The sequence below is a fragment of the Lissotriton vulgaris genome, chromosome 3_1 (assembly GCF_964263255.1).
Source record: "Lissotriton vulgaris chromosome 3_1, aLisVul1.2, whole genome shotgun sequence".
Lineage (NCBI taxonomy): Eukaryota > Metazoa > Chordata > Amphibia > Caudata > Salamandridae > Lissotriton > Lissotriton vulgaris.
In genome coordinates, this window is record NC_141689.1 from 1518487905 (window position 1) to 1518510708 (window position 22804).

The following is a 22804-nucleotide window of genomic DNA, read 5'->3' on the forward strand; positions in this document are numbered from 1 at the left end:
CTCTGCAGCTTAGAAGCCTTTTATACTTTTTCATCCCGGTCTTTTGAATGTTAGTTCATTGTTTAATCAGGGCAGTGTTTGCAGTTGATAACCAGATCCAGATGATGTTTGTAATGGTGACCTGGTCAAGGTTTGGTACACAAATCTTTGTTCACTCGGCTTTGATCAAGGCTCAGTCTGTCAGGTCATTGTTCAATTGCCTTGATCAAAGTCCGGTCTGTCAAGTAATTGTTAATTCACCCTGATCAAGGCCCAGCAGTCAGACCATAGTCCAGATAACCTGATCAGGGTGTCAAGGATGTTTACCAGGCTGGGAGCAGGATTTGGAAAACAAATCATTTACTCAGGGTGTGAGTGTCTCGTGGCTTTTAGTTGAACTGCAAAGGACAGGGAGGGTTGGGTGTGCGACAGTTCCTGGGCAGAAATACAGGCTGCAAGATGGTTTTTGTCGTGTCAGTTAGAATTTCCTCAGGCATCAGAAGAAATGACCAGGTGGGTCGTGTGGAAGTGTTTGACACAAGATGGAATGAAAAAGCAATGGAGTCCCTGTACAAATGATGCCGATCAGAAGAACACTTTTCCTCAGACCCTCCTTTTGCCGTTGAGTGGCAAATACTTTAAGAAATGTCAATGTTCATAAGGCCATCCGTTTCTTGTTGGAACATCATCATCATATTGGTGTTGTGAATGTTAGAGGGTGGAGGCTTGATGGTCTGGATAGACATTGTACAGAGCACTGGCAGACACTGAAAGCACAAACAGCAGGAGACCAGGACAGTTACTCCCAAGGCAAGGTAGATGAGGATCCTCCACCCCCACTGGGAAAGGAGGCCCCAGATCCAGCCTGTGAGGGACCAGTTGCCTTTATCCAGATGAATTTCGGAAGAAAGGCGATACAGACATTGGATGGCATCGTACACTGTAGGTGTGTTGTCTTGGATGTACACGCAGCAGCTAGAGCCGATCAATTTACACACACCACCACGATCAGCAAGGATGACATCTAGGACCATTCTGTTCCGAAGCGTTATGAGGCGGTCCGCCTATAGCTCTGCAGCGATGTTGGAGAGGGCCCCAGCTGTTACTGTGATGGTTGCTTCAAGGACCCTGGTCAGTCCTCGTACAGCCCGACTGGTGGCCATGGGGCCCCAGAAAGGAAGGAAACCTTTAAAGAAGTCCCCGGTTTCCTGGTCTGCTGTATCCTCGGCTGATATGACGCCCCTACGTGAGCGGCGCAGAGCGCCCTTCATTGACAGGTGGTAACCTCCATGGGTAGAATACGTTGGTGGAAGGAGGAAGGCCAGATAGCAGGTACCAGACCAGTTACGGGGGAGCCAAGTGTAGGCGGAAGTGCCACAGATGAAATAGGTGTTGGGGGATGCCACCAGCTTCGGAGGAGATGTAGAGTTTAAAGTTTTTGTGATATCACACGTACTGGTACCAACTTTCTTAGTCCCTAGGCCATAAATGCAGACACGGCCTTGCACATTTATGACATTCACAGTGTTTCGTTCATCAGGCAGCATCCTTCTTGTGCGGAATCTGGAAAATGTTCGTCGATTAGTTGAGTTGAATACTACCATCTCACGGAGTTCATCTGGTGGTAGTAGCGTTGTGGATGAGCTGGTCGGGCAAAAAGGAGCATTGGCATGGCCGGATCTGTTCCGCCAGAAGTCATCCCGAAATGATCAAAGGGAAGAATTGGCAGTACCATTGACAGTGTAGGCCTCCTGCATCAACATCCACCATGCAAGACAAGACGCAGAGATGAAAAAGGGGTAGGGAAAGAATGGGACAGGGTGTATCATAGAATGCGGCATCAGTCCACACACCCAGCAGTTGGAAGTGTTCATGATCAGCTGGTGATGATGAAACATTTGGATGAAGGTGTTTTGAAGAATTCTGCACGGCGGGGTAATTCGTGGGATGGTATCGTGTAATACTGGTGTTCTGCAGGAGTCGAGGTAGGAGTTGGTGAGGTAACAGGATGGTAGATTAGTAACAGCCAACCAAGGATAGACAGGATGAGGGAGACAAACAGCGTCACCACGGTGACCATGAAGCATTTACTATGTCAGAGGCTGACATCTTGTTTCTGGATTCGGGTGTTTTGAACGGCGGCCATTGTGCTAAGCCAGGGACTTCTAGTGGCTGTCTGCGATTGGTGGTTGCTTCACTGGGCGCAGGTGCCAAGGGCCATCACGGCTTACCTTAGTCTTACACACTAGCACTACTCTCAGCCGGGGAAGATCACAGCCTTACAGCCTATAGGTACTTGGCGAAGTCAAAGGCAGCCTTCCCTCGGGGCGCAAGTTGTATCGGTCGGAAGTAGGGACAGTATGGTCGGGAAACAATTGTCCTTGGTGTTGAGCAGAGTAGAATTATGGGAGGGTTCCACCCTTCCATTCCGTATGCTGTCACTCTCTGCTTCCGTAGATGTAGAATGCAGTCTGGCATCGCTGAATGGGACAAACGTCGGGACTGTTTCTGTTTCTGAGTCTCCTAGTCCTTCCCTCACCCACTGATCATAGGGGAGCGGCAGAGGCACACGCCTGCAGTGTGATGAATGCTCCCAATTCGTCCGACCTTCTACTTTCACGGCAGTGCGGCTGGCCAGTAACACCTGTCGGGGTTGTGTCCAGCGGGGCTCGAGTCCATTGAAAAGGTTTCACCAAGACCCAATCTCCAGGTTGAAGACGTGTCCTGGGCCCTCGCTTTTGTCAGGTATGACCTCATGCACCTGGTGATAAAGAGTACGAAAGGTATTAGTTAGACTGTACAGGTAATCAGTTAATACAGGGTATTCAACGTAAGACACTTTCTTAGGCCCCGGGACACTCCATACATTGGCAGGCCTCCCGAACACAATTTCATGGGGAGATACGCCAATTCTGGTGTGGGCTGTTGTTCTTGTGGAAAGTAGCTGCATGAATTTTTTGTTTTATACCCAATGCTGTACAGACATATTCCATAATTTGGCCCGTAAAGTGTGTCCCATTGTCACTCCAGACCAAGCGGGGCAAACCGAATCGTGGGAGGTACTCTTTTAATAGTACTTTTGCGGTAGTGATACCGGGGCAGTCTTCGTCGGGGTAGGCCTTCACCCATCGGCTGAATGTACAGACCACCACTAGGACATATTTCAAATTGTTACATCGGTCCATCTGGAAGTAATCCATTTGGAGGACTTCAAAACGGAAGGTAGGAGGAGAGAATCCCCCCTTAGGAGTAACTGTGCCTTTTCCTGGGTTATACATTAGGCAAATCATGCATGTTTTAACCAGTTTGTCAGCATATGCTGGTATCTTAGAGTTGTACCATGTAGGTTCCAACAGTTTACATATCCCTTTTGCACTGATGTGAGCAGGACCATGGGCCATCGTAACTACTGATGGCACGTGACTGTCTTTCCATAGTCGTACGGACCCAACAACCATCAATTCCCTCCTTTTCTAATTGCTCTTTCTACACCCTTAGTTCCTCAGGAGTAGTATGGGCTGAATATCAATCACACTCTGTACTGTGTTTTCAACCATGCTCTCGTCTGCCACCCACCTAGCGGGACCTCCTACATACATTCCTTCCCTTTTTCTAAGAGCTGTTTGGCCGTCTGGTCAGCAAGGGCATTGCCTTTCCCAACATCATCTGTCAGTTTCTTATGGACCTTACATTTTATAATGGCCACCTTTCTGGGGAGTGTCAGGGAGTCTAACAGTCGGTGAATTAGGGTGACATGTTGAATTTTGGTCCCATGGGAAGTAAGGAAATTCCTTTCTTTCCACAACTTCCCGAAGTTGTGGGCCACCCCAAAGGAATATTGGCTGTCAGTATAAATATTTTCCGTCATCCCTTTGCTTAACTCACAAGCTCTAGTGAGGGCCACTAGTTCTGCTACTTGAGCAAACCACTGCGGAATCTGAGCTGTTTCTACTACTCGCCCTAATGTCGTGAGAGCATAGGCAGCTGAGGTGCTACCATCTGGCCCTCTGAGACATGATCCGTCTACATACAGTGTACCTTCTGGTTCTGCCATCGGGGTGTACTGTAAGTCAACCCGTCCCTTCGTCTCCTCCTCTGTCCTTAATATGCAGTCATGTGGGTCTAGGCGGGCATCCTGAGTATCTAGTGGGAGTAATGTGTCGGGGTTTAGTACAGTGCATCTTTTGATGTTAATGTGGCTGGCAAAGAGTGTCAGTTCATATCCTGTGAGTCGTGCACTAGTGAGGTACTGTGTCTTGGTGTTATTAAGGAGGGTATCTACATAATGGGGGACCATCAGAGTCAGGGGGGAGTTCATGACGATCCCCGCACTCTGATGGACCATGAGGGCGGCCGCAGCGGTCGCCCGTAGGCATCCTGGGAGAGCCCTTGCAACAGGATCTAAGGTAGCTGAAAAATAGGCACATGGCCGATGGTGACCTCCGAACATCTGGGTCAAGACAGCGCATGCACAGTCATCTGTCTCATGTACAAAAAGAAAAAAATGTTTGTTATAATCAGGAGTACCGAGGACTGGAGCAGTACACAGAGCCTTTTTTAAATCTTGGAAGGCCTGTGCATGCTCTTTAGTCCATGGAAAGGAACTGTCTGATATGTCTTTGGTGGTGATGAGGTTTGACCATGGCCGAAAATTGGAAATCCACTGTCTACAGTATGATGTTAGGCCTATGAATGCTCGCACCTGCTTCTGTGTTCGTGGGGCCGTCATAGCATTGATAATGGCTACACGATCAGCGGTGAGCTGCCTTCCCTCCTTCGAGAAGAGATGACCTAAATAGGTCACCTTCTCTTGACAAAACTGAAGCTTTTTCAAACAGACTTTGTGAATATGGAGGGCAAGGTGGCGTAATAAACAGAGAGTAGCTTCTTTACATGCTGGGGCAGAATTTGCAGCAATGAGGAGGTCATCTACATATTGTAATAGTGTGGAATTATCAGGGAGTTCCAAGGAATCTAGTTGACTTTTTAGGGCTTGACTATAGGTACTGGGGATCTCGGTGAAACCTTGAGGGGCGTGGCAGAATCTAAAGCTGCGCCCATCAAGGGAGATGTATAGGAATGCTGAAAAAAGCTAATATTTGTAGAATAGTGTCTAGTTGAGAAGAATCCGTATTCAGTTTGTCCACCCTCTCTTGTGCTGGTCTATAAGGCCTGGTTGGGGCTTTAACAGCATTGGTGATAGTTATTGGCGCATTCGCATTGGTAGACATAGTCAAACAATTAGACAGTACTGACTCAGTCTCGGCATCAGAACCAAGCCTAGGCGCAGCTGCTTGCTCAGTTGATTTGGTTACAGATATAACCGATGTTGAATTTAATGAAGGATTTAGTAAGTCGATCTCAGGGGTGGGACAGGATAGAGTACCTAAAGTACCCGAAGTAGGCGCAGAGTCTGTAGGACTTGTCCCTGATAGTCTTAGTGTCATGTTTTTAACAAGCCCCTTTGCCTCAATCCATTTTCTGAGAGGGCTTTTATCGATGAGAGTCTTCTTAGCAGTCGTCATATTGCCTGCAATGGTTCGATTTAAGGTAGATCCAGTTTTCCCTCCTTTTTTAAACTTGGGCTTGACTTTGATTTTTCGCCTTCTGTCTGCCAGGGATTTCATAGAATTATCAATTAGATTATCTGTCTCTTCCTCAGTCTCTGCTTCAAAATCTTCATAAGAGCCTAGATCAGCATTATCCTCTATCATTTCTACAGAGATATCACCTGTGACCAGCCCTTCGTTCACACTTGTATTTAGAGAGCCAGCGACATTAGTAGCTACCTTGATAATAGCTGCATCTGAGTCTGATACTAGCTTGAGAGAAGCTGTGTCACCAGTAGCCAGTCCTCCGTTTGCCCCTGTATCTAAAGAGCCAGCAACATTAATGCACGTTCTGGCGATGACTGCACCAGGGTCTGAATCCAATGATGTCTCGGGTGAGCTAGTGCCCCCATTGTTTGTTGCATCAGTGTTAGAGTCCGCCTGATGGGTTTCCACGCTCACCACTCCATCTGATCTTCCTGAGTCAGTCACCAGAGCCCCAGAGTTTAAAATCGTGTTAGTGTCTAATGCTGTTTTTACAGGTGACTTATTCGAAGTGGATACATTGTTGCCAGATGGCAATTCATCAATAGCTTCTGAAGCAGCTGCCGCGCTTAAAGTAGCTTCATCTGTTAGAAGCATTGTACCATCAATTTCACCTCTTGGCTTGACCCCCAATTTAGAAGTACTTTTATTAGCATTTTAGAAAGAAGTAGCGCTTTGAGCCGTCAGAGTGGGGGGGACGCAAGATGGGCTTACCGGCGTTTATGCGGTCAGACCCCTTCACTCTCTTGACTGCCGAGGGGTTGAATCCAGAGCTGTTCGGTGTAGTCAAAGTAACATCTCCTCCCGCTGACTCCAGGAGCGCCACAGGTTCCGCAGGGTCCGAGGGAGTTGCCGTAGCGGGCACCGAGGCGGTCACCTGCATTGCAGCCTTGGAGGAAGAGGGGGGCGGAGGGGGGGGCGGCCGCAGTGTTCTTTGTATTGCGCGTGGTGTGCGGAGGATTTTTTTGGAGACATTCCTCGGAGAACCAAGCCGCAGGCGAAAGTCTAGACCAGCCGACCCCCGAACCCGTGATCAAGCCAAAAATCGCACGCTGGATACTCCGTGGGAAACCCGAGAGCCAGAGCATCAGTAGCCTCGCAGAACACCCTCCTCAGCGTTCAGCGTTCAGGTTTCCTACCACGAAGAGGTATTATTCGAGAGTGCATTTCATCCGTAATTGGAAGTATTGAGTCGTTTCTCTTACAGTCTCTCAGTAATAGCGCACATCAGAGGGGGTAGGTCACTCCGCCATCTTGGACCGCCCAAGATATCCTGTCCTATTCGGAAGCACAGGAGCACTATTTACAGCTTCGGGGTGACAATAACAAACTACAGACTTCCTTATCAGAATTAACCTTTAATCTTAATAGGGTCTCGCAGGATATAGAGGAGCTACAGCATTGGGTGGTGGGCGTAGAAGAGGTGGCCACGCGGATGAACTCGGTAGTTAGCCAACACGATGCTCAGATGACACTTCTTCAGTTAAACGTTGAGGATTTGGAAAATCGACAGCGCAGGTCTAACTTAACACTCTTTGGGATACCGGAGGGTTCAGAGGGTTCTGATCCAAGGGCTTTCCTTGTTAATCTACTACCCCAAGCTTTCCCAGATTTATCAGATTGGGATTGGGATTCCCAAATCCAACGGGCACATCGTCTACCTTTAGTTCAAAAGAACAAAGAGAGTAAATTCCTGCGACCTTTTCTCATTTACTTCGGCAACTTTCTATTGCGACAAGCTATTTCGCAGAAAGCACGACCTAACACCCCTATAACTATAGGGCATCACTCCCTGTTTACACGATCTGACCTTAGCAAATCTACCATGGATAGACGGTGGGAAATGCGCAAATTGATTGACCCTATTAAATCCACTGGGGGGCAAGTCCTTCTTCAGGAACCAGCCCGTCTTAAGGTCATTAAAAATGGCCGCACACATTTTTTTAGCGATACCCGAGAGGCTGAGTCGTTCCTATCCAGCATAAGTAAAAGTTAATCCCTAAATTGATGACAAACTTAATTGAAATTACCACTAGGCTTACATAATAATACAAAATGTTACAGGAGTTTTTTTTCCTTCAGAGGTGGGGGGGGGGGGTAGCACCAGGTACCCTATCGTAGGTGCTGCCACTACAGCGGCAGCGGAAGCTCAAGGGGGGTCTCCTCCCGTGGGAGGTGGGAGACTGGGGGGTGGAGGGTGGGGTCATTCTGTTCTCCGCAGGGAGGGGGGCGCTGGGGGTGCTAGGGGATAAAAATTTGAAAAACTGTATTGTCAACCTGAAGGGGAAGCATGCTATCAATGATAAAGTAATGAGTAAGCGTTTATCTCAATGTGGTTTTTGGACTGATGTTTTCCACTTAGCGAATTTCCTTATTTATGAATGTATAAACTAAGGTGTTTGGCATGGAATGTTTCGGGGCTAAACAGCAAAAATAAAATAAGTCTTGTATCAGAGGAGTTGAGACTACATAATCCCCATTTAGTATTGCTATCAGAAACGCATATTGCTGGCAAGGATAAAAAACTGCTGAATCAATTGGGCTATGATATCCTAACTTGCACCTCCATTGGAGCCTCTATTAGAGGGGTAGCTATTCTTAGGGACAAACGATTAAGGGCAGAAACTTTGCAAACTGCTTACGATAAAGATGGTAGATGGGCCATTGTTCAAATGTCCTTTGATAGCAAAAAATATGTCATATGTGTGGTTTATGGTTCCAACCAAGATGAACCGAAGGTCTTTGATTATTTAAATATAAAACTTTTGGATTGGGAGGGTGAGCTAATTATAATGGGCGACTTAAACTGCATCTTACTTTATCAACAAGACACCACTAGGCCCGGAAGCTTTCAGCGGATGCGCAAAACTAGAATTTCTATCTTAGACCTGTGTCGTATTCATAACATCAAGGATGCTTGGCGGTGTCTATATCCAAATATCCCCGGATTTACATACTACTCAGCACCTCATAAGCTATGTTCCCGGCTAGATATGGCTTTAGTAACTGATAATTTATTGAATTCTAGTACAATGGTGGTGTGCCCTCGCATCTCCTCGGACCCCAACCCTATAATGATGATATTCTCTACTTCACACACTCGTACCAGTCCCAGACCATTCTCTTTTCCTAGGTATCTGGTATCAGATTCTGCTTATATTGCTCAGTTAAAAACCCATCTTACTGACTTTATAGAACACAATCAGAACTCTACTACATGCAATATGGTCTGGGATGCTTGTAAGGCGAGCATTCGGGGTTTTACTCAAGCTTATGTGCTCAGACAAAATGCTGAACGACGAAAACTTGACGAAACTTTGATATCTGATATTGCTGCTCAGGAAGTGCTGTTGGCATCAGCACTACGAGACTACGAGCAGATCTGCCAATGGTAACGGAAATATGCACTAAGCTAAGCCAACTAAAGCTTAAAACTAAGGCCAAATTTATTCAAAAAAAGTGTTAAAATACATACATTTAAAATTGCGCAATACGAGGGAGGGAACAAAATTGGTAAAATATTGGCATATAAAGTTGCGGAGGACAGAGCCAATACTATGATATCGAACATCCGAGACTCTGATAACAAGCTCTACGACCAACCATGTGATATATTAGAACAGTTTGTTGATTTCTATAGGTCCTTATATACTCCGGAATTTACACCTAGTGCTGCCTCTTTACAAAACTATTTAGAAGAGAACTCAATTAACCTCAGTAACTCCACAGAAATCGATTTACTGTCTGAAGGCATAACCAAGCTTGAACTTTGTCAAGCTATTACATTTTTGCCCACAGGGAAGGCCGCAGGGGAGGATACCATCCCTCTTGAGATCTACAAAATCTGCTTAGAGGAACTTACACCCCTTCTACTGCAAGTTATACAAACTATTGGGCTAACTGGAATAACTCCCCACTCATGGAATAGGGCCAAAATAATATTCTTCCTTAAAAAGGGAAAACCGAAGGAGGAGAGGGGGTCTTACAGACCCATCTCATTGATTAATACTGATGCCAAATATTTTTCGAAAATTTTGGCAACAAGGTTGGCTCCTCTTATGCCCAAAATTGTGAACCCTCAGCAACACGGGTTTGTGACCGGGAGAGACACTACCACCCATGTTAATATGGCTATAACGGCTTTTGACGTGGCAGAGACAGACTCCACCCCACTCACTATGATTTTGTTGGATGCTGAGAAAGCGTTCGATCGAGTGGGGTGGGACTATCTCTGGCACGCTATGATAAAAATGGGGTTCAGCTGCCACTTTTTAAAGGGGATACAGGCATTGTATGACAACCCCACTGCTTGTATCAGCTACGGGGGGTTGACTTCGTCAGACTTTCTGATTTCTCGGGGCACCCGTCAAGGCTGCCCTCTGTCACCCTTACTTTTTGCCCTCTCACTTGAGCCTTTTTTATACGCACTTCAGGCACAATCACGAATCATACCCTTTAAGTCTAACACACAGGCTGTCACGATGTCCTGGTGCTCCAACGCTTCGCAGAGGCAGTACTGACGAATGTCCCGATCACCCTTCCACCGGTACCCTCGCTTCAAGAGCAAGACCACCAGCAGCAGGGAAAGGGGAAGTGGACAGAGAAGAGAATACCTGTACTTCGACTGGCACCCCCTTCTTCTAGTGACTGCTAAATTTCTTGCCGTCAACTCTGAAGGTGCCTAATACACAGAAGGGAAAGAAGCAGAGAATATACCACAAACCTTCCTTCACTACGCAGACTGTTCTTAAAAGGTAAACAAAACTTGTCCTACCAGTTTCTGCCCATGTATTTGCCTCTCTTCTATAATGTGTATTGTTATCTGGCTGAGCTTCCTGCAGTGAAGACATATGCGAACATTAAAATCTCTACCCAGATAATTCCTCCCAACTCTCTCTCATTCTCTTCCTGACTGAACTTGTACCTGTGAAGCCTTTTGCCAGGCTTGGTCTTGGGGGTTCTATGAAGAGGTGTTCTTCTTGACAGATGTACAAGAAAGAGTTCAACAGACTTTCCGTAGCACGCAAAAAGGATACAGGAAGGTACAAGGGGGAGGAAAGGAAAGGAAAAGCGCAAGGGGGAATGTCCGGGGGAAGATACAAATGCTGGACTCTATTGTTCTTGTACTTGCTGACTTGACGATAAGATATAACACCTTACTTGTAGAGTTCTGGAATCTCTTCAGTTGGATACTTGACTTTGACGAGTCCTGTCGAGAACTCTAGGAAACACGTCTTCTCAGGAAAACAGCTTTGATATCTGGTTGACAGTTGTCACCGCTCTTAGACAGCGGCCGAAAACTTTGTCAGGACTGAGGTGCCTCTCTGAGCTGTGAGAGCGCACGAAAGTAATTTCTCTCACGAAAGTCTCTGTAAACCCAATTCCTATAATTCTCTGACTATCTGCTATAATTGCTGTAATTCTCCCGTCATGAATAGTAGACGCGGAGCAGCGGCAAGGAAAAGCTTCTCGAACGGAATCTTCGTTGAAGTGCGCAGTAAGAAGCGCGCGCCTTCCAGAAGCCCACTAGAGGGCGCACCTCTCGATTCCTCTAAATGGGACATTGAGCGGCCATCTTAGGGAGGGGAATTATATACAATCTTATCAGTGCTCTAGTTCAATGACTCGAATTACCTCTGGAATTTCTCAGTTTACCAGAGGAGCAAGGGAACCACACATTGGCTCGTGTAGAGCGGGGCCATGACAGGGATTTAGATAACTGTCCTGAGGTAACTACAGTGGCTACTCGATGAATCCTGACACAGGCATTGAAAATTACGGCATACGCCGATGCTATTGCCATTTACTCATCTGATGTTACAGAGGCATTGAAAGGGATTACCATCGAGGCCTGTAAATATGGGGCAGTATCTGGCTATAGACTAAATATTAACAAAACTCAAATTATAGCCAATTACGCTCCTGCGGTAGCGACTCCGGAGGTTTGTAAAATTGCTACATATCTAGGTGTAAAAATTACATCTAAAATACGTGAAATTAATAACATTAATTATAGTGAATTGATAAAATCCACTGTTCTAATTTTGAAGAAATGGCACAGACTGCCCCTGAACCTAATCGGCAGAATCAATTTAATTAAAATGAAGGTACTACCAAAATGTTTATATCTATTCCGCTCTATTCCTTTGGCACTAAATAATTCTTTTTTTAAACAACTGGACGGAATATTCAGTAGTTTTATTTGGGGATATAAAAAAGCCAGAAGATCGCTGAAACTTCTTAAGAATGGAACTGACAAGGGTGGCCTCAATTTCCCTGATCTTAAATTATATTTTTGGTCCTCGTTTATCCGGCGTCTTCGCTCCCTGCTTAACAGAGAAGATATATATTTTTGCCATTTATTTATGTTAAAAGCTGACTCAAACTTGTTCCTATTTCGAGTAAACGACCCCAATTAAATTTAAGACCGCAATGGACATAGTGAGGATTTGGACGAATATATTAACATTCTGTAAGACCACCATTTATCATCCGAAATTACGGCTATGGGGTAACCCGGGTTTTCTTGGAATCTTTAATGATGGGGCGGCTCTAAGATGGTCCATGTATGGAATTAATGTTTTGGGTGACTTACACGGCGCACAAGGGTTTCTAGACTTCAATACGCTTAAAATTCTGTAAGGCTTGCTGGAAACATACAGGTTTAAATATTTGCAAATTCACGATTTCTTGGTACGAAAAAAACAAATCAACGATACCTCAGATTGTGATATTTGGAAATATTTATATTCAACTAAAATTAAATCGATTATAAGCTATACTTATAGACATTTTTGTGCTCTTATATCTGATGACTGCTCAAAACTGGCAAGGAAATGGAGCAATAAAATTGGCTTAAATATCACTCCAAAACAGATAATTCAATCTTTATCCAATATTAATAACTCAGTCAGATCATCCAGTCTAAGGCTACAACAATTTAGAACAACATGCATGCTATATTATACACCAGAAAAGATCTCGAAGTGGTCTCTTAATAGCAGCTATAGCGATCGCACCAAATGCCCTAAATGTTCAGCGTATGCAGCAGATCTGGAACACATGTTCTCTTGTCCAACCCTGAGGGATTATTGGGGGGAAGTGCATAAAGTTCTGGAAATTAAGAAGATTTATTTACCTACCATCACTGCGGTTACAGTTCTGCTTGATGTGCACCCTTCCCCCCTACCTCGCCCAGCTCTGGTTACGATCCTTTTATCCTGTGCTAAACTAACACTTGCCAGAGTCTGGACCTGCTCTAAACCTCCTAACATTTCGGAATGGTGGTCTTTAGTAACTGAAATTTACTCTATGGAGTCAGCCCTGGCAAAACTAAGAGGAGCTCGCTCTTTAAAAAAATTTGAGAAAATATGGGGAAATTTTATCTGAAGTATGTGCATTTATTGCAATAATGCTTTTTTGGGGGGCTAAAGTCTGGCTGTTCCATTTATTTATTATCTTTCTCTGTTGTCTTTTTTTTTTTTGCCACGATCTGTTTAACATGAATTATTATTGTTTAATGTACTCCAAGTGGAAATTGAGAAATTGAAAACAGAAAATTTAATACAATTGTAACAAGCTTTGTTTTGATGATATACTTTGGCATGTTTTTCTCTCATCAGTTTGTCAATAAAAAATTTTTTTTTTTAAAAAGGAATGCTGAAAAAAGCATTCTTCAGGTCTATGACAGAGAAGTTCGTTGCATCAGAAGGGACCATTGTTAAGAGGGCTGTAATGTCGGGGACAACAAGATATTGGGAGATTGTTATTTTGTTAAGGGCTCTAAGGTCAATTACAAATCTGTATATTTTAGGGGAGAGAGCATCTCCATTGATCTTTTTAAGAATGGGAATAAAGGGACTGTTACAGATATTGCCACGTGTCTCCTCCACTACGCCCTTGTCCACTAATTCAGATATTATTGTTAAAAGGGCCATTTCTCTTTCCGCGGGCAGTCGATACTGCCGGAGCCGGGGGAGAAGTGCACCTGGCTGGATGCGTACCACATGAGGGGATATGTTGAGACACCCTACATCAGTGTCTGATGATGCCCAGAGGGAGGAAGGTAAAGACTGCAATGCTGGTCGGAGGGGACCAGACAGATACATATAAGAAGCTCCGGTGGGGGAAGTAGTTAGGGATACACCTTGGGGACTACATGATATGGTCGCATACAGAGCTTTCAGTAAATCCATGCCTAAAAGGTTTTCACTGCAACCTGTAATAAGGACCAAGGGAGCGTCAACATGTGCAGGGCCAATATTGAGAGAGATAGGTTCAGAGACAGGGCTGGTCACAGGTGTTCCTACAAAACCCACAGAGACATTCATATTGCCAGAAAGGGGTGCCTCCGGGACTGACAGACGGGCAATAGAAGACCTGGTGGCCCCAGTATCCCCCCAAAAAATTCTGATCGTTCCACACAACTGACATTTGAACATACGGGCCCCTTTGATCCACTGGAATTTGCACTCTGGTAATACCCCTTTCCTGGCTGTCCTATACTTGGTAGGACCCTGTCTCATCAACTTCACCATAATCATCATTGTAATAAGTGCGTGTTGCTTCGTACCCATCAAACCTATTGGCAGGGCACTGCCGGATGGGACCGTCATCCCTGGGCCTGCGTTCTTTATCTTGTGGATGGGGCGGGCCATGGTCCTTAGTCGGTCTTCCCTCCCTTGGAGCGCGAGGCTGAGTCTTCCCTGTTCGGATGTTTTCAGCTAACACAGGACACTCATCTATCCAATGGCCGTACCTCTTACAATAAGCACGCTGATCTGTTTGGAGGGCTCCCGTACGTTGAGGGCTGGAGGGGGTAGACTGGCGAGCCCTCGGAGGGGGTTGGGTTTGAGATCTGAAACTCCAGCGGGCATTGGGACCTCGGGGAGGGTAAGCCTGCTGCAGAAGTGCCTTAGTCTTAAGATCCCTAACCTTCTTACTTTCTTTGTCTCTATCCTCATTCTCCCTATTTTCGTGATAGCCATAGCCAAGATACCAGTCATAGTTTGGGCAGACCACGTACTTTCAACTTTCTTAAGCCTGGCGGAAATCTCAGGAAGCAAGTTGCTGACAAACTTATCGACAAACACTGGGCCAGAAACTGGGGTGCGGGGATCCAAACCACTATGTCCCTTGTATTCTGTCTCAAAACGGGTAAAGAAGTTAGCCGCATTCTCATCTTTTCGCTGCCTACAGGCATTTATTTTATCCCAGCAAATGACAGTTTCCGGCAAAAGTGCTTTCATAAACGTCAATATTTTACCGGGCAAAGACAGCATGGCAGCTTCTGGTTTAGTCCCTCCTACCCTTGCTTCATCCATACCCTCCAGGTCAGCCCATTCACCTCCCAATGCCGCTTCATGGTCAGTATGTCGAATTTAGTCCCAAATTTCAGTGGGGACAACTGTACCAAAAAGTAGATCTAAATCCTCAAGAACGAGAGTACTTGCAGATATAATCTGACCTCATCCTCTGTAAAAGGCAGCCGGATTCTTCGGGGTATCTGGTAATTGTCATTTTAACTGCATTACTTCTGACCTTTTCCAAGGAACATGAACCCAAAGTCCGCGCCAGTGTGCCTCAACAGCCCCACAGCCATTATTTTGGGCATCGGTGAGTGCGTTAACAAAGACAGGGGCCGCCTCTCTCATTGGCATAGCTGTTTCTAGAGGGGTGTTGGGAAAATCGGTCATATCACGGTTAGCCATTAAAGCGGACATAGCGCCAAACATCCCCTCTCCCTGAACATCGCCTATTTTTATTTGTGACCTAAGGTCCATTAATCCGGTGGGTATCTGCATAAGCGCATTCTCAAATCTTTGCATGACCAGGCTACACATGTATTCAGCCCAGGTGGTCTGTCCATTATCGTCCACTGGGAAAAGGTGGACCATATTTCTTTAAAGGCATAAATATTCCAGTTATTTATCTAACATTCACACTGTTGCCTCTGTAGGTCATTTTCTCGAAGGGACGAAAAGCTGACTGCAGAGCGCAAGGTGGCCAGTCAGGGGGAATTCAACAATTTATATAAATCCTGCTTAATTGTAGACCACTGGGAATTAGGGAAAGGGCGTGTAGGGGTAAAGCCGCAGGGGTTGGGCGGATGTAGACCTGTTGTAATTCCTGCAGCAAGGACAGGGTTAGCGAGCGTGGTCTGTGTCATAGGAAAAGTCGGGAGGGATGGTGTGACAGGGAGAACAGTAAAAGGGGAAGTGGGGGCAGGAGTGGGCTGTTGCGGCGGGACATGCGGGGTGTGAGGCGTCAGGGCAGGGTGCATTGCGGCGTATGAAGGAGGGCTTTCTAGCATGGTATCAAGCAAAAAATCCCCTTCTTCTCCCCTTCCATATGGCCCTTTCCTTTCTCCTCACGAGCTGGATAACATTTTTGTACCCGGGCCCCATGCTCCCTATCAGCTATTTCTACTGACTTTGTCACTTGATTTTGTAAATTTTCTCTGGCGTGGTCGGCCATTGACATACGTTCCTGTTTTCTTTCTTGAGCCTTCTGCTTTCTAGCTCTCTGCTCTATCTCTTTCCTCCAAAATCGAACAGATTCAAACATAGAGGGGCGCGTTTTTCTTTTCATTAATTGTTCCTCTAAGTTGGTGAGAACTTGGGAATTAAAGGAGCCATAAAGTGGCCACTGTAATTCCACATCATTTTGTTTCGTATACTTTACCCAAAATGAGGAATACATTATGGCAGAAGGGCCATGTTTAACATACATCGTATGGCCAGGGGTCCCTTCTGGAGGAAGCGGGCAAGCCGCCTCCAGCTGGGAGTCCTGTGTACACATACAACAACATAATTTCTTGAACTTACTACTGACTGGCATGCTTAAAAAAACAGATAACAGACACCAGCGTGTTTTAAAACTCACCTCGCTTGCTTGGCTTTGGCAAAAGTCAATAACAGCTTGGCTTTTGCAAAAGTCAGTAACAGAATCATACAGACTTGGTGGGTGATCAGTCCCCCTTACCTTACAGGAGTAGTTCTCTTCTGCAGACGAAGGGCTGTGTCCTGCTCAAGAAATAAATTGCTAGGGGACTCGAGCAAGAACGCGGTCAAGTGGCCCAGACCGGGTGGGGAGGAACAACGGGCGAGTCGTTCGGCTTACCCGATTGCAAGATCCCTCGGGTAGGGTACATCCGTCGAAGTCTCTCCGTGCACCCCCTCACATCCACCGGGCCTGACCTTCGTGCTCGTGGAGTCACTATTCATGCGCAATTTGGAGAACCGGAATAAACCACTTACTGGGTCTCGGCGGCGGGGGAACCGCCTAAATATTCCATACCCTTCATACGTAGTAAAAGGAGACACAGGAGACTTCGTCTGCAGGAGGAACCCAGATTTATTCAAATAGCCCGGGCTATGGAACAGAGTCCCAATCAAGTCAGAGACAAAACCCAGGAGACTGCTCCTTCACTCTGCAGCTTACAAGCCTTTTATACATTTTCATCCCAGTCTTTTGGCTGTTAGTTCATTGTTTATTCAGGGCAGTGTTTGCAGTTGATAACCAGATCCAGACGATGTTTGTAGATGGTGACCTGGTCAAGGCTTGGTACACAAATCTTTGTTCACTCGGCTTTGATCAAGGCTCAGTCTTTCAGGTCATGTTTCAATTGCCTTGATCAAAGCCCGGTCTTTCAAGTCATTGTTTAATCACCCTGATCAAGGCCCAGCAGTCAGACCATTGTCCAGATAACCTGATCACGGTGTCAAGGATGTTTACCAGGCTGGGAGCAGGAGATGGAAAACAAATCATTTGCTCAGGGTGTGAGTGTCTTGTGGCTTTTAGTTGAACCTCAAAGAACAGGGGGGGCTGAAGAGGAACATGGTGGCCGCTAGCTAAACGGCCGCGGCTGCGCTCACCTCATGGATTGCCGAATGATGGTCTGAGGCTTCGGCGGTGGATTTTCCTCTTCGCTCCTGACGTCCTGTGTGTTTCTTTCCCCCTGGAAGTCTGAGGGGCTATGCGAGAGTGTGCGGGGGCTGCAGTGCTGGCAAGGAGCCGTCTTTCTCCAACGAACACGGACGCGAGAACACAGACTGGAGGTGGGAGGAGGCTGCGCGGCTTCGGAGACACCAGGACGCCGCCTGCTTTTGGTTTCGCTTCATGATCGGAGCGGAACACGCCGAGCCTGCCTCTGGGGGTCCTGAAGCAGGCCTGTTAAAGCTAAGTAGTTCGCCACGGAGGGAAGCGGGGGGGCCTGAGATTAGTGTGTCAGTTTTGGAGCAGTTGAGTCTTCTTGGGGAGCCTTTGGATATCGGCCTCCTTTTTGGTGCAGCCCCCGGCAGAGCAATCTTCCCCGCATCAGGGTGCTGGGAGGCTCGCTGTAATTTCTCCCCATGTTGCATGGAGGTGGGGGTGGGGGCTACGAAGGCAGAGGTGCCAGAGGCGCAAAGGGTGGCAGAGAAGGCAAAAGTAGGTCCCTCCCCACCTTGCCCCCCAAAATAAGTCCCTATATTTTAAGGGCCAGGGCAGCCCACTCATTGCAGAATTCAGATATCATCTTACCAATAGTGACCCTAAGGAAATCTCCGCCTATCTTGTAGATGGGTGATAGGGGTTTACAGAAGAAACAAAGTGTAACGACTGGGGAGGTGGAAGTAGAAGTCGGAGTAAAGGCAAGGGAGGCTCCAAAAATCAGACGGAAATGTAGGGGGAAGAAAAGAACTGTTTTTAAAACTAAAATAACCCCTTCCTTAAAAACTTACCAGAGAGTTATGTCTTCCACAACAAGCCTGAGTAGTGCGGCTGAACTAAATACCCAAGAGTAAAAGGAAGGAGGGATACCTAAAACTAAGGTTAAATCTAAAACTAAATCTAAGGCACCAAATGGCGACAGCGAAGCCTCCACTCTTTTGACTCCGTTTCAGCAATGTAAGCAGAGGGAGACCAAGCAGCCCAGTGTAAACCCCTCTCAGACCTCGCCCGGGTCCCACTTAGAAGTAACGCTATCTTATAGATTTAATGCTTTAGAGGTCCAGGACCTGCATATTCAGTCTAACCCTCCATCTGAAAACCTGCGAAAGAGCACGAATGAAGCTTTAACTGTGGGGGGGTACAACTATGACCAGTGAAACTGGGGACAATGAGCTGGAGCTGGAGAACCACGGAAGTGTAGGGTTATGGGTGCATACTCTCTCGGACGTTTTGATTGCAATGAAGGGGGAGATGATTAGTGGTTTTAAAATCTCAGAGACGAATCAGGCGGATCTAGCGAATAGATTCCTAGTCTCTGAAGCCAACCAGGCGGCAATCAAATCTTCCTGAGAGGTGCTTGCCCAGAAATTTGAGGATGTGGCCACTAGAACGGACCAAATAGAGGCAGAGATACCAATAATTAAGAAAGCGATTAAGTCTGCCACAACAGATATGGCAAAGTTGGCAACCCAGAATAAGGCACTAGGAGAAGATTTGGAAAGGCTGGAAAATCACTCACGAAAAAACAATTTGAGACTCCTGAACATACCAGAGAATCTTGAAGGGACAGACCTCAAGGGATTTATTATTTTGCTGCTACAAGGGACAGTTCTCAAAAGTCTTCCAGATAAGATCAGATATATCCCACACAACAGCAACTAGGCAATGGGAGTTAGGGAGTAGGATAGAGGAGTTAAAAAGCTTAGGAGTGAAGGCCCAGTTGAAATTCCCAGCCCAGTTACGAGCTATGTTTAACAACCAAATGCACCTCTTCCACACAACTGAAGACGAATTTATGGTAAAGATCAGAGGGGAGAAATCTGGCAAATAACTATACAGAATTAATAAACGGGTAGAATAGCAATACAAGAAAACTTTCCATCGCTGTGCCTTAGATTGTTCATTCATTTTGTTTCCATTTTTTTCTGTTCTATGAGGTGGGTGTAGCCATATAGGTTCGCCTATTCTGGAAGGGAGGGTTCCTCATGGGTGTTTTGGGGCACCGAAGGGCGGGGGGGAGGCAGTGGGGAACTGGGTGGGGAGCAAAGGGATAAAATAAAAAAATACTCATCTCACTCTAGGAGTTTAGTATATGGGCGAGCAGCTTTGAACCGGAGAATTCTAACTAAATGGCGGGGGTAACAGTTCAGTGTCTTAAGAAGTGCTTCATCTCCTGGAACGTTAACAGTTTGAGATGCCCAAGGAGACAGAGGCTGATTATGAAGTATTTAGAGCTTTCCGAGGCACATATATGTATCTTACAAGAGACACACTTGACCGCCGAGGAATCTAAAAGGCTGTTTTCTAATACTCCTTGGGTCGAGAGTTTTTGTTCTTCTAGTCAAACCATAAATAACCAGGGAGTTGCGATTGTGTTAAAGCAGGGGCTGGCATGCTCAATCAAATCTATCCAGACAGACCAAACGGGGAGGTGGATCGCCGCACGTTTGAACATCGAAGGCAAGGATTTAATCTGTGCCTCTTTTTACGGTCCAAACGTGGACGATTCGTCTTATATATCCAAACTTTATTCAAAGTTAATTCTGGAGAACCCGCCAATGATTGTGGGGGGAGACTTTAATGTCCTCCTAGATCCCCTAAGGGATAGGTCAAATCAAAGCCATTACATAGGGGTACCCCGTATTCGGCGTGCAATGAAGAATTTGATATACGACCTAGATTTGGCAGATGTCTGGAGAGAGAAGATGGGTGAGGTAGCCGGATTCACTTTTTACAGTAAAAAACCCACCACTTTTCAAGGCTTGATTATATATTAGTGAGTAAAGAGCTCCTGACTAAAACATCAGCTTTTTCCATCCTCCCGTTTTTTCTCACCGACCATGCCCCCATTTTGTTCTCATATAATGAAATAGTAAATCCAACTCAGACCACTCTATAGGGGGAAACTGGCTGATTCCGATATCATTCAGAGCATTAAAGCTTCTTCCCTAGAGTTCTATGAGATCAATATAGGTTTCACGAATATGGAAATAGTCTGGGATGCTTTTAAGGCCAATTTAAGGGGTCGGCTCCATGGCCTTATATGCTTTAAAAATCGAGCTGAAAGTCAGGAGTTAAAACTGAGGGAGGATAAAATCAAGAGTTTAGAGGCTGAATTTTCCCAAACAATAGGGGGGCCTCCATAAAGGATGATTAAGGTGCAGGAAGACCTTAAACTAGCCAGGCAAGATCTTAGAGGAAAGCTAGACGATAAGTGCAAGGCCAAATGGCTAAATTGGAGCATGGAGAATTACGAGTACGGGGAGTAGGCCAATGCCCTACTAGCATGGAAAGCTAGAACTGACCGCACTAAAAACAACATTAGCGAGCTAATTATAAATAATGGTGGGGACAAATCTAAGGAGATAGAGGATATAAAGAACTGCCTGCTCTCCCTTTTCTAAAACTTATATAAAGAGAACCTACGTCCCTCACAACATCAAATACGGGCATAGCTGAGCACCAAATCTCTATCTTCCCTCACGCAAGCAGGTAAAGACCTCCTGGACTCGCCGATCTCTTTAGAAGAGATAAGAACTCAAATTAGGTTATCAAAAAATAACAAAGCATCTGGCCTGGACGCCCTCCCAAATGAGGTATTACAAACATCTGGCCGACAAGGTTATCCCAGTCTTGGGAACCCTACTTCAGTCAATCTAAAATCCAACAGGGAAAATCCCCAGTTCTTGTAGAGGCAACTATCTTTTTAATACCCAAAGCCGGGAAGGACCCCCTGAGAGCAAACTCCTATCGTCCGATCTTCCTGCTAAATGCCGACTACAAAATCTTAATGGGTATATTAGCAGGGAGATTAGCCAAATCGACCCCCGGATTGGTCAACCCCGACCAAAAGGGATTCATTAACGGACGTTATATACAGGAGCAAACGCATCTTCTTATAGTACTAGAAGCAATGGGCTTTAGGCCTGTGTTTATTCACACCCTAAGACAATGCTACGAGGGAGCTTCATCAAAAATCCTGATTAACGGGTCGCTCACTTCTAGCTTTGAGATTCAGAGGGGAACTAGGCAAGGGTGCCCCCTATTTCCCTTGTTGTTTGACTTATACATAAAGCCGTTGGCCCAGGCTATAAGGTTAGATGATCAAATTCTCCCTTTCAAATCTCAGCAGTATTCATCAAAAATAGCACTATATGCCGATGATATATCTTTATACTAGCGACCCAGCAGTTACCATTCCAAGGGTTGAAACCATCTTGGGGGAGTTTGGCTTAATTTCTGGCCATCCTGCCAACTCCTCCAAGACGGAGATAATGTGCTGGAATATCGAGCAGTGGAGGGGACAGGCCAGTACGGAATTTAAATATCTAGGCATCACCATAGTCAGAGAATTGGACAAGATAGCTCCTTTGAACTTGGGGAAAGCTACTAAAGAATTAGACCGTTTGTTTGCAAGATGGAAGAATCTCCCCCTAACCATATTTGGTAAGGTAAACTTGGTCAAGATGACTATCCTGCCCAAGCTGACTTATATTTTTAATACCGTCCCCCTGACATTCCCCCAGCAGGGTATTAAGAAAGTACAGAATAAGATCAGGAGTTTTGTATGGGGAGACAAAGGAGTGAGATTGTCATGGAAGAAACTAAGGCGGCGGTTGGTTAAGGGTGGGCTAGCTCTTCCAGACATCAGCTGGTATTTGGTAGCATTCCAATTTAAAGCCACCCGGATGCTCTTGGCAAACCCTGCAGGTTCGGCATGGGGGGCATTGCTCAGAGAGCTGGTCAAGAACGAAGGGGGCGATAGCACAGAAGGGTTTCTCTATAAATTCGGGTCATCGAATTTTTTTTTAAAAAGTACGTTTGAAGGTTCTAAAAATGCATTAGAAACTTGGCTTAAAGTAAGGAACAGGTGTGGGATAGGCTACTATTCGGACCATGCCCCTGTCTGGGACTCCCCGGGGACTCCCCTTTGTCTTAAAGATGGTTTGGCTGCACCTATTAGGAGAGCTGGAGTCTCTATTTGGTCAGATCTGGGGGATGTAAATGGTATACATCCGTGGGAGGCATTAAGAGCTAGGATAGGCCCTGGTATATCTAAATTTAAGTTTTACAATTAAAATCCTGGTTTGAGGCGGAGAGCGGGGGGTAAGGGGAGACTGGGACACAGAGCTTCTTTCTTTATCACCACAATTGTTAAAGAAAGAAGTTTCAATTTGGTATAGAAAATTGGTAGAAACAGATGATAAGAATATTCCAACACAGGCTTCTCCATGGAATCAATCTCCCTTTGAGTCTACAATAGGGGATCTCTTTGAACCTTCTTTAAAACTTCTTTATAA

General features: G+C 45.8%; 1 long non-coding RNA gene across 1 annotated transcript in view; it reads right to left on the bottom strand.

The window, feature by feature from the left end:
* Positions 1 to 2280: 2280 nt before the first annotated feature.
* Positions 2281 to 22804, bottom strand: part of LOC147728109 (uncharacterized) — an 80553-nt gene continuing 60029 nt past the window's right edge. The window contains exon 3 of the long non-coding RNA XR_015309535.1: positions 2281 to 2740. This is a non-coding gene — a long non-coding RNA (uncharacterized LOC147728109). The remainder of the gene's footprint in view (positions 2741 to 22804) is intronic.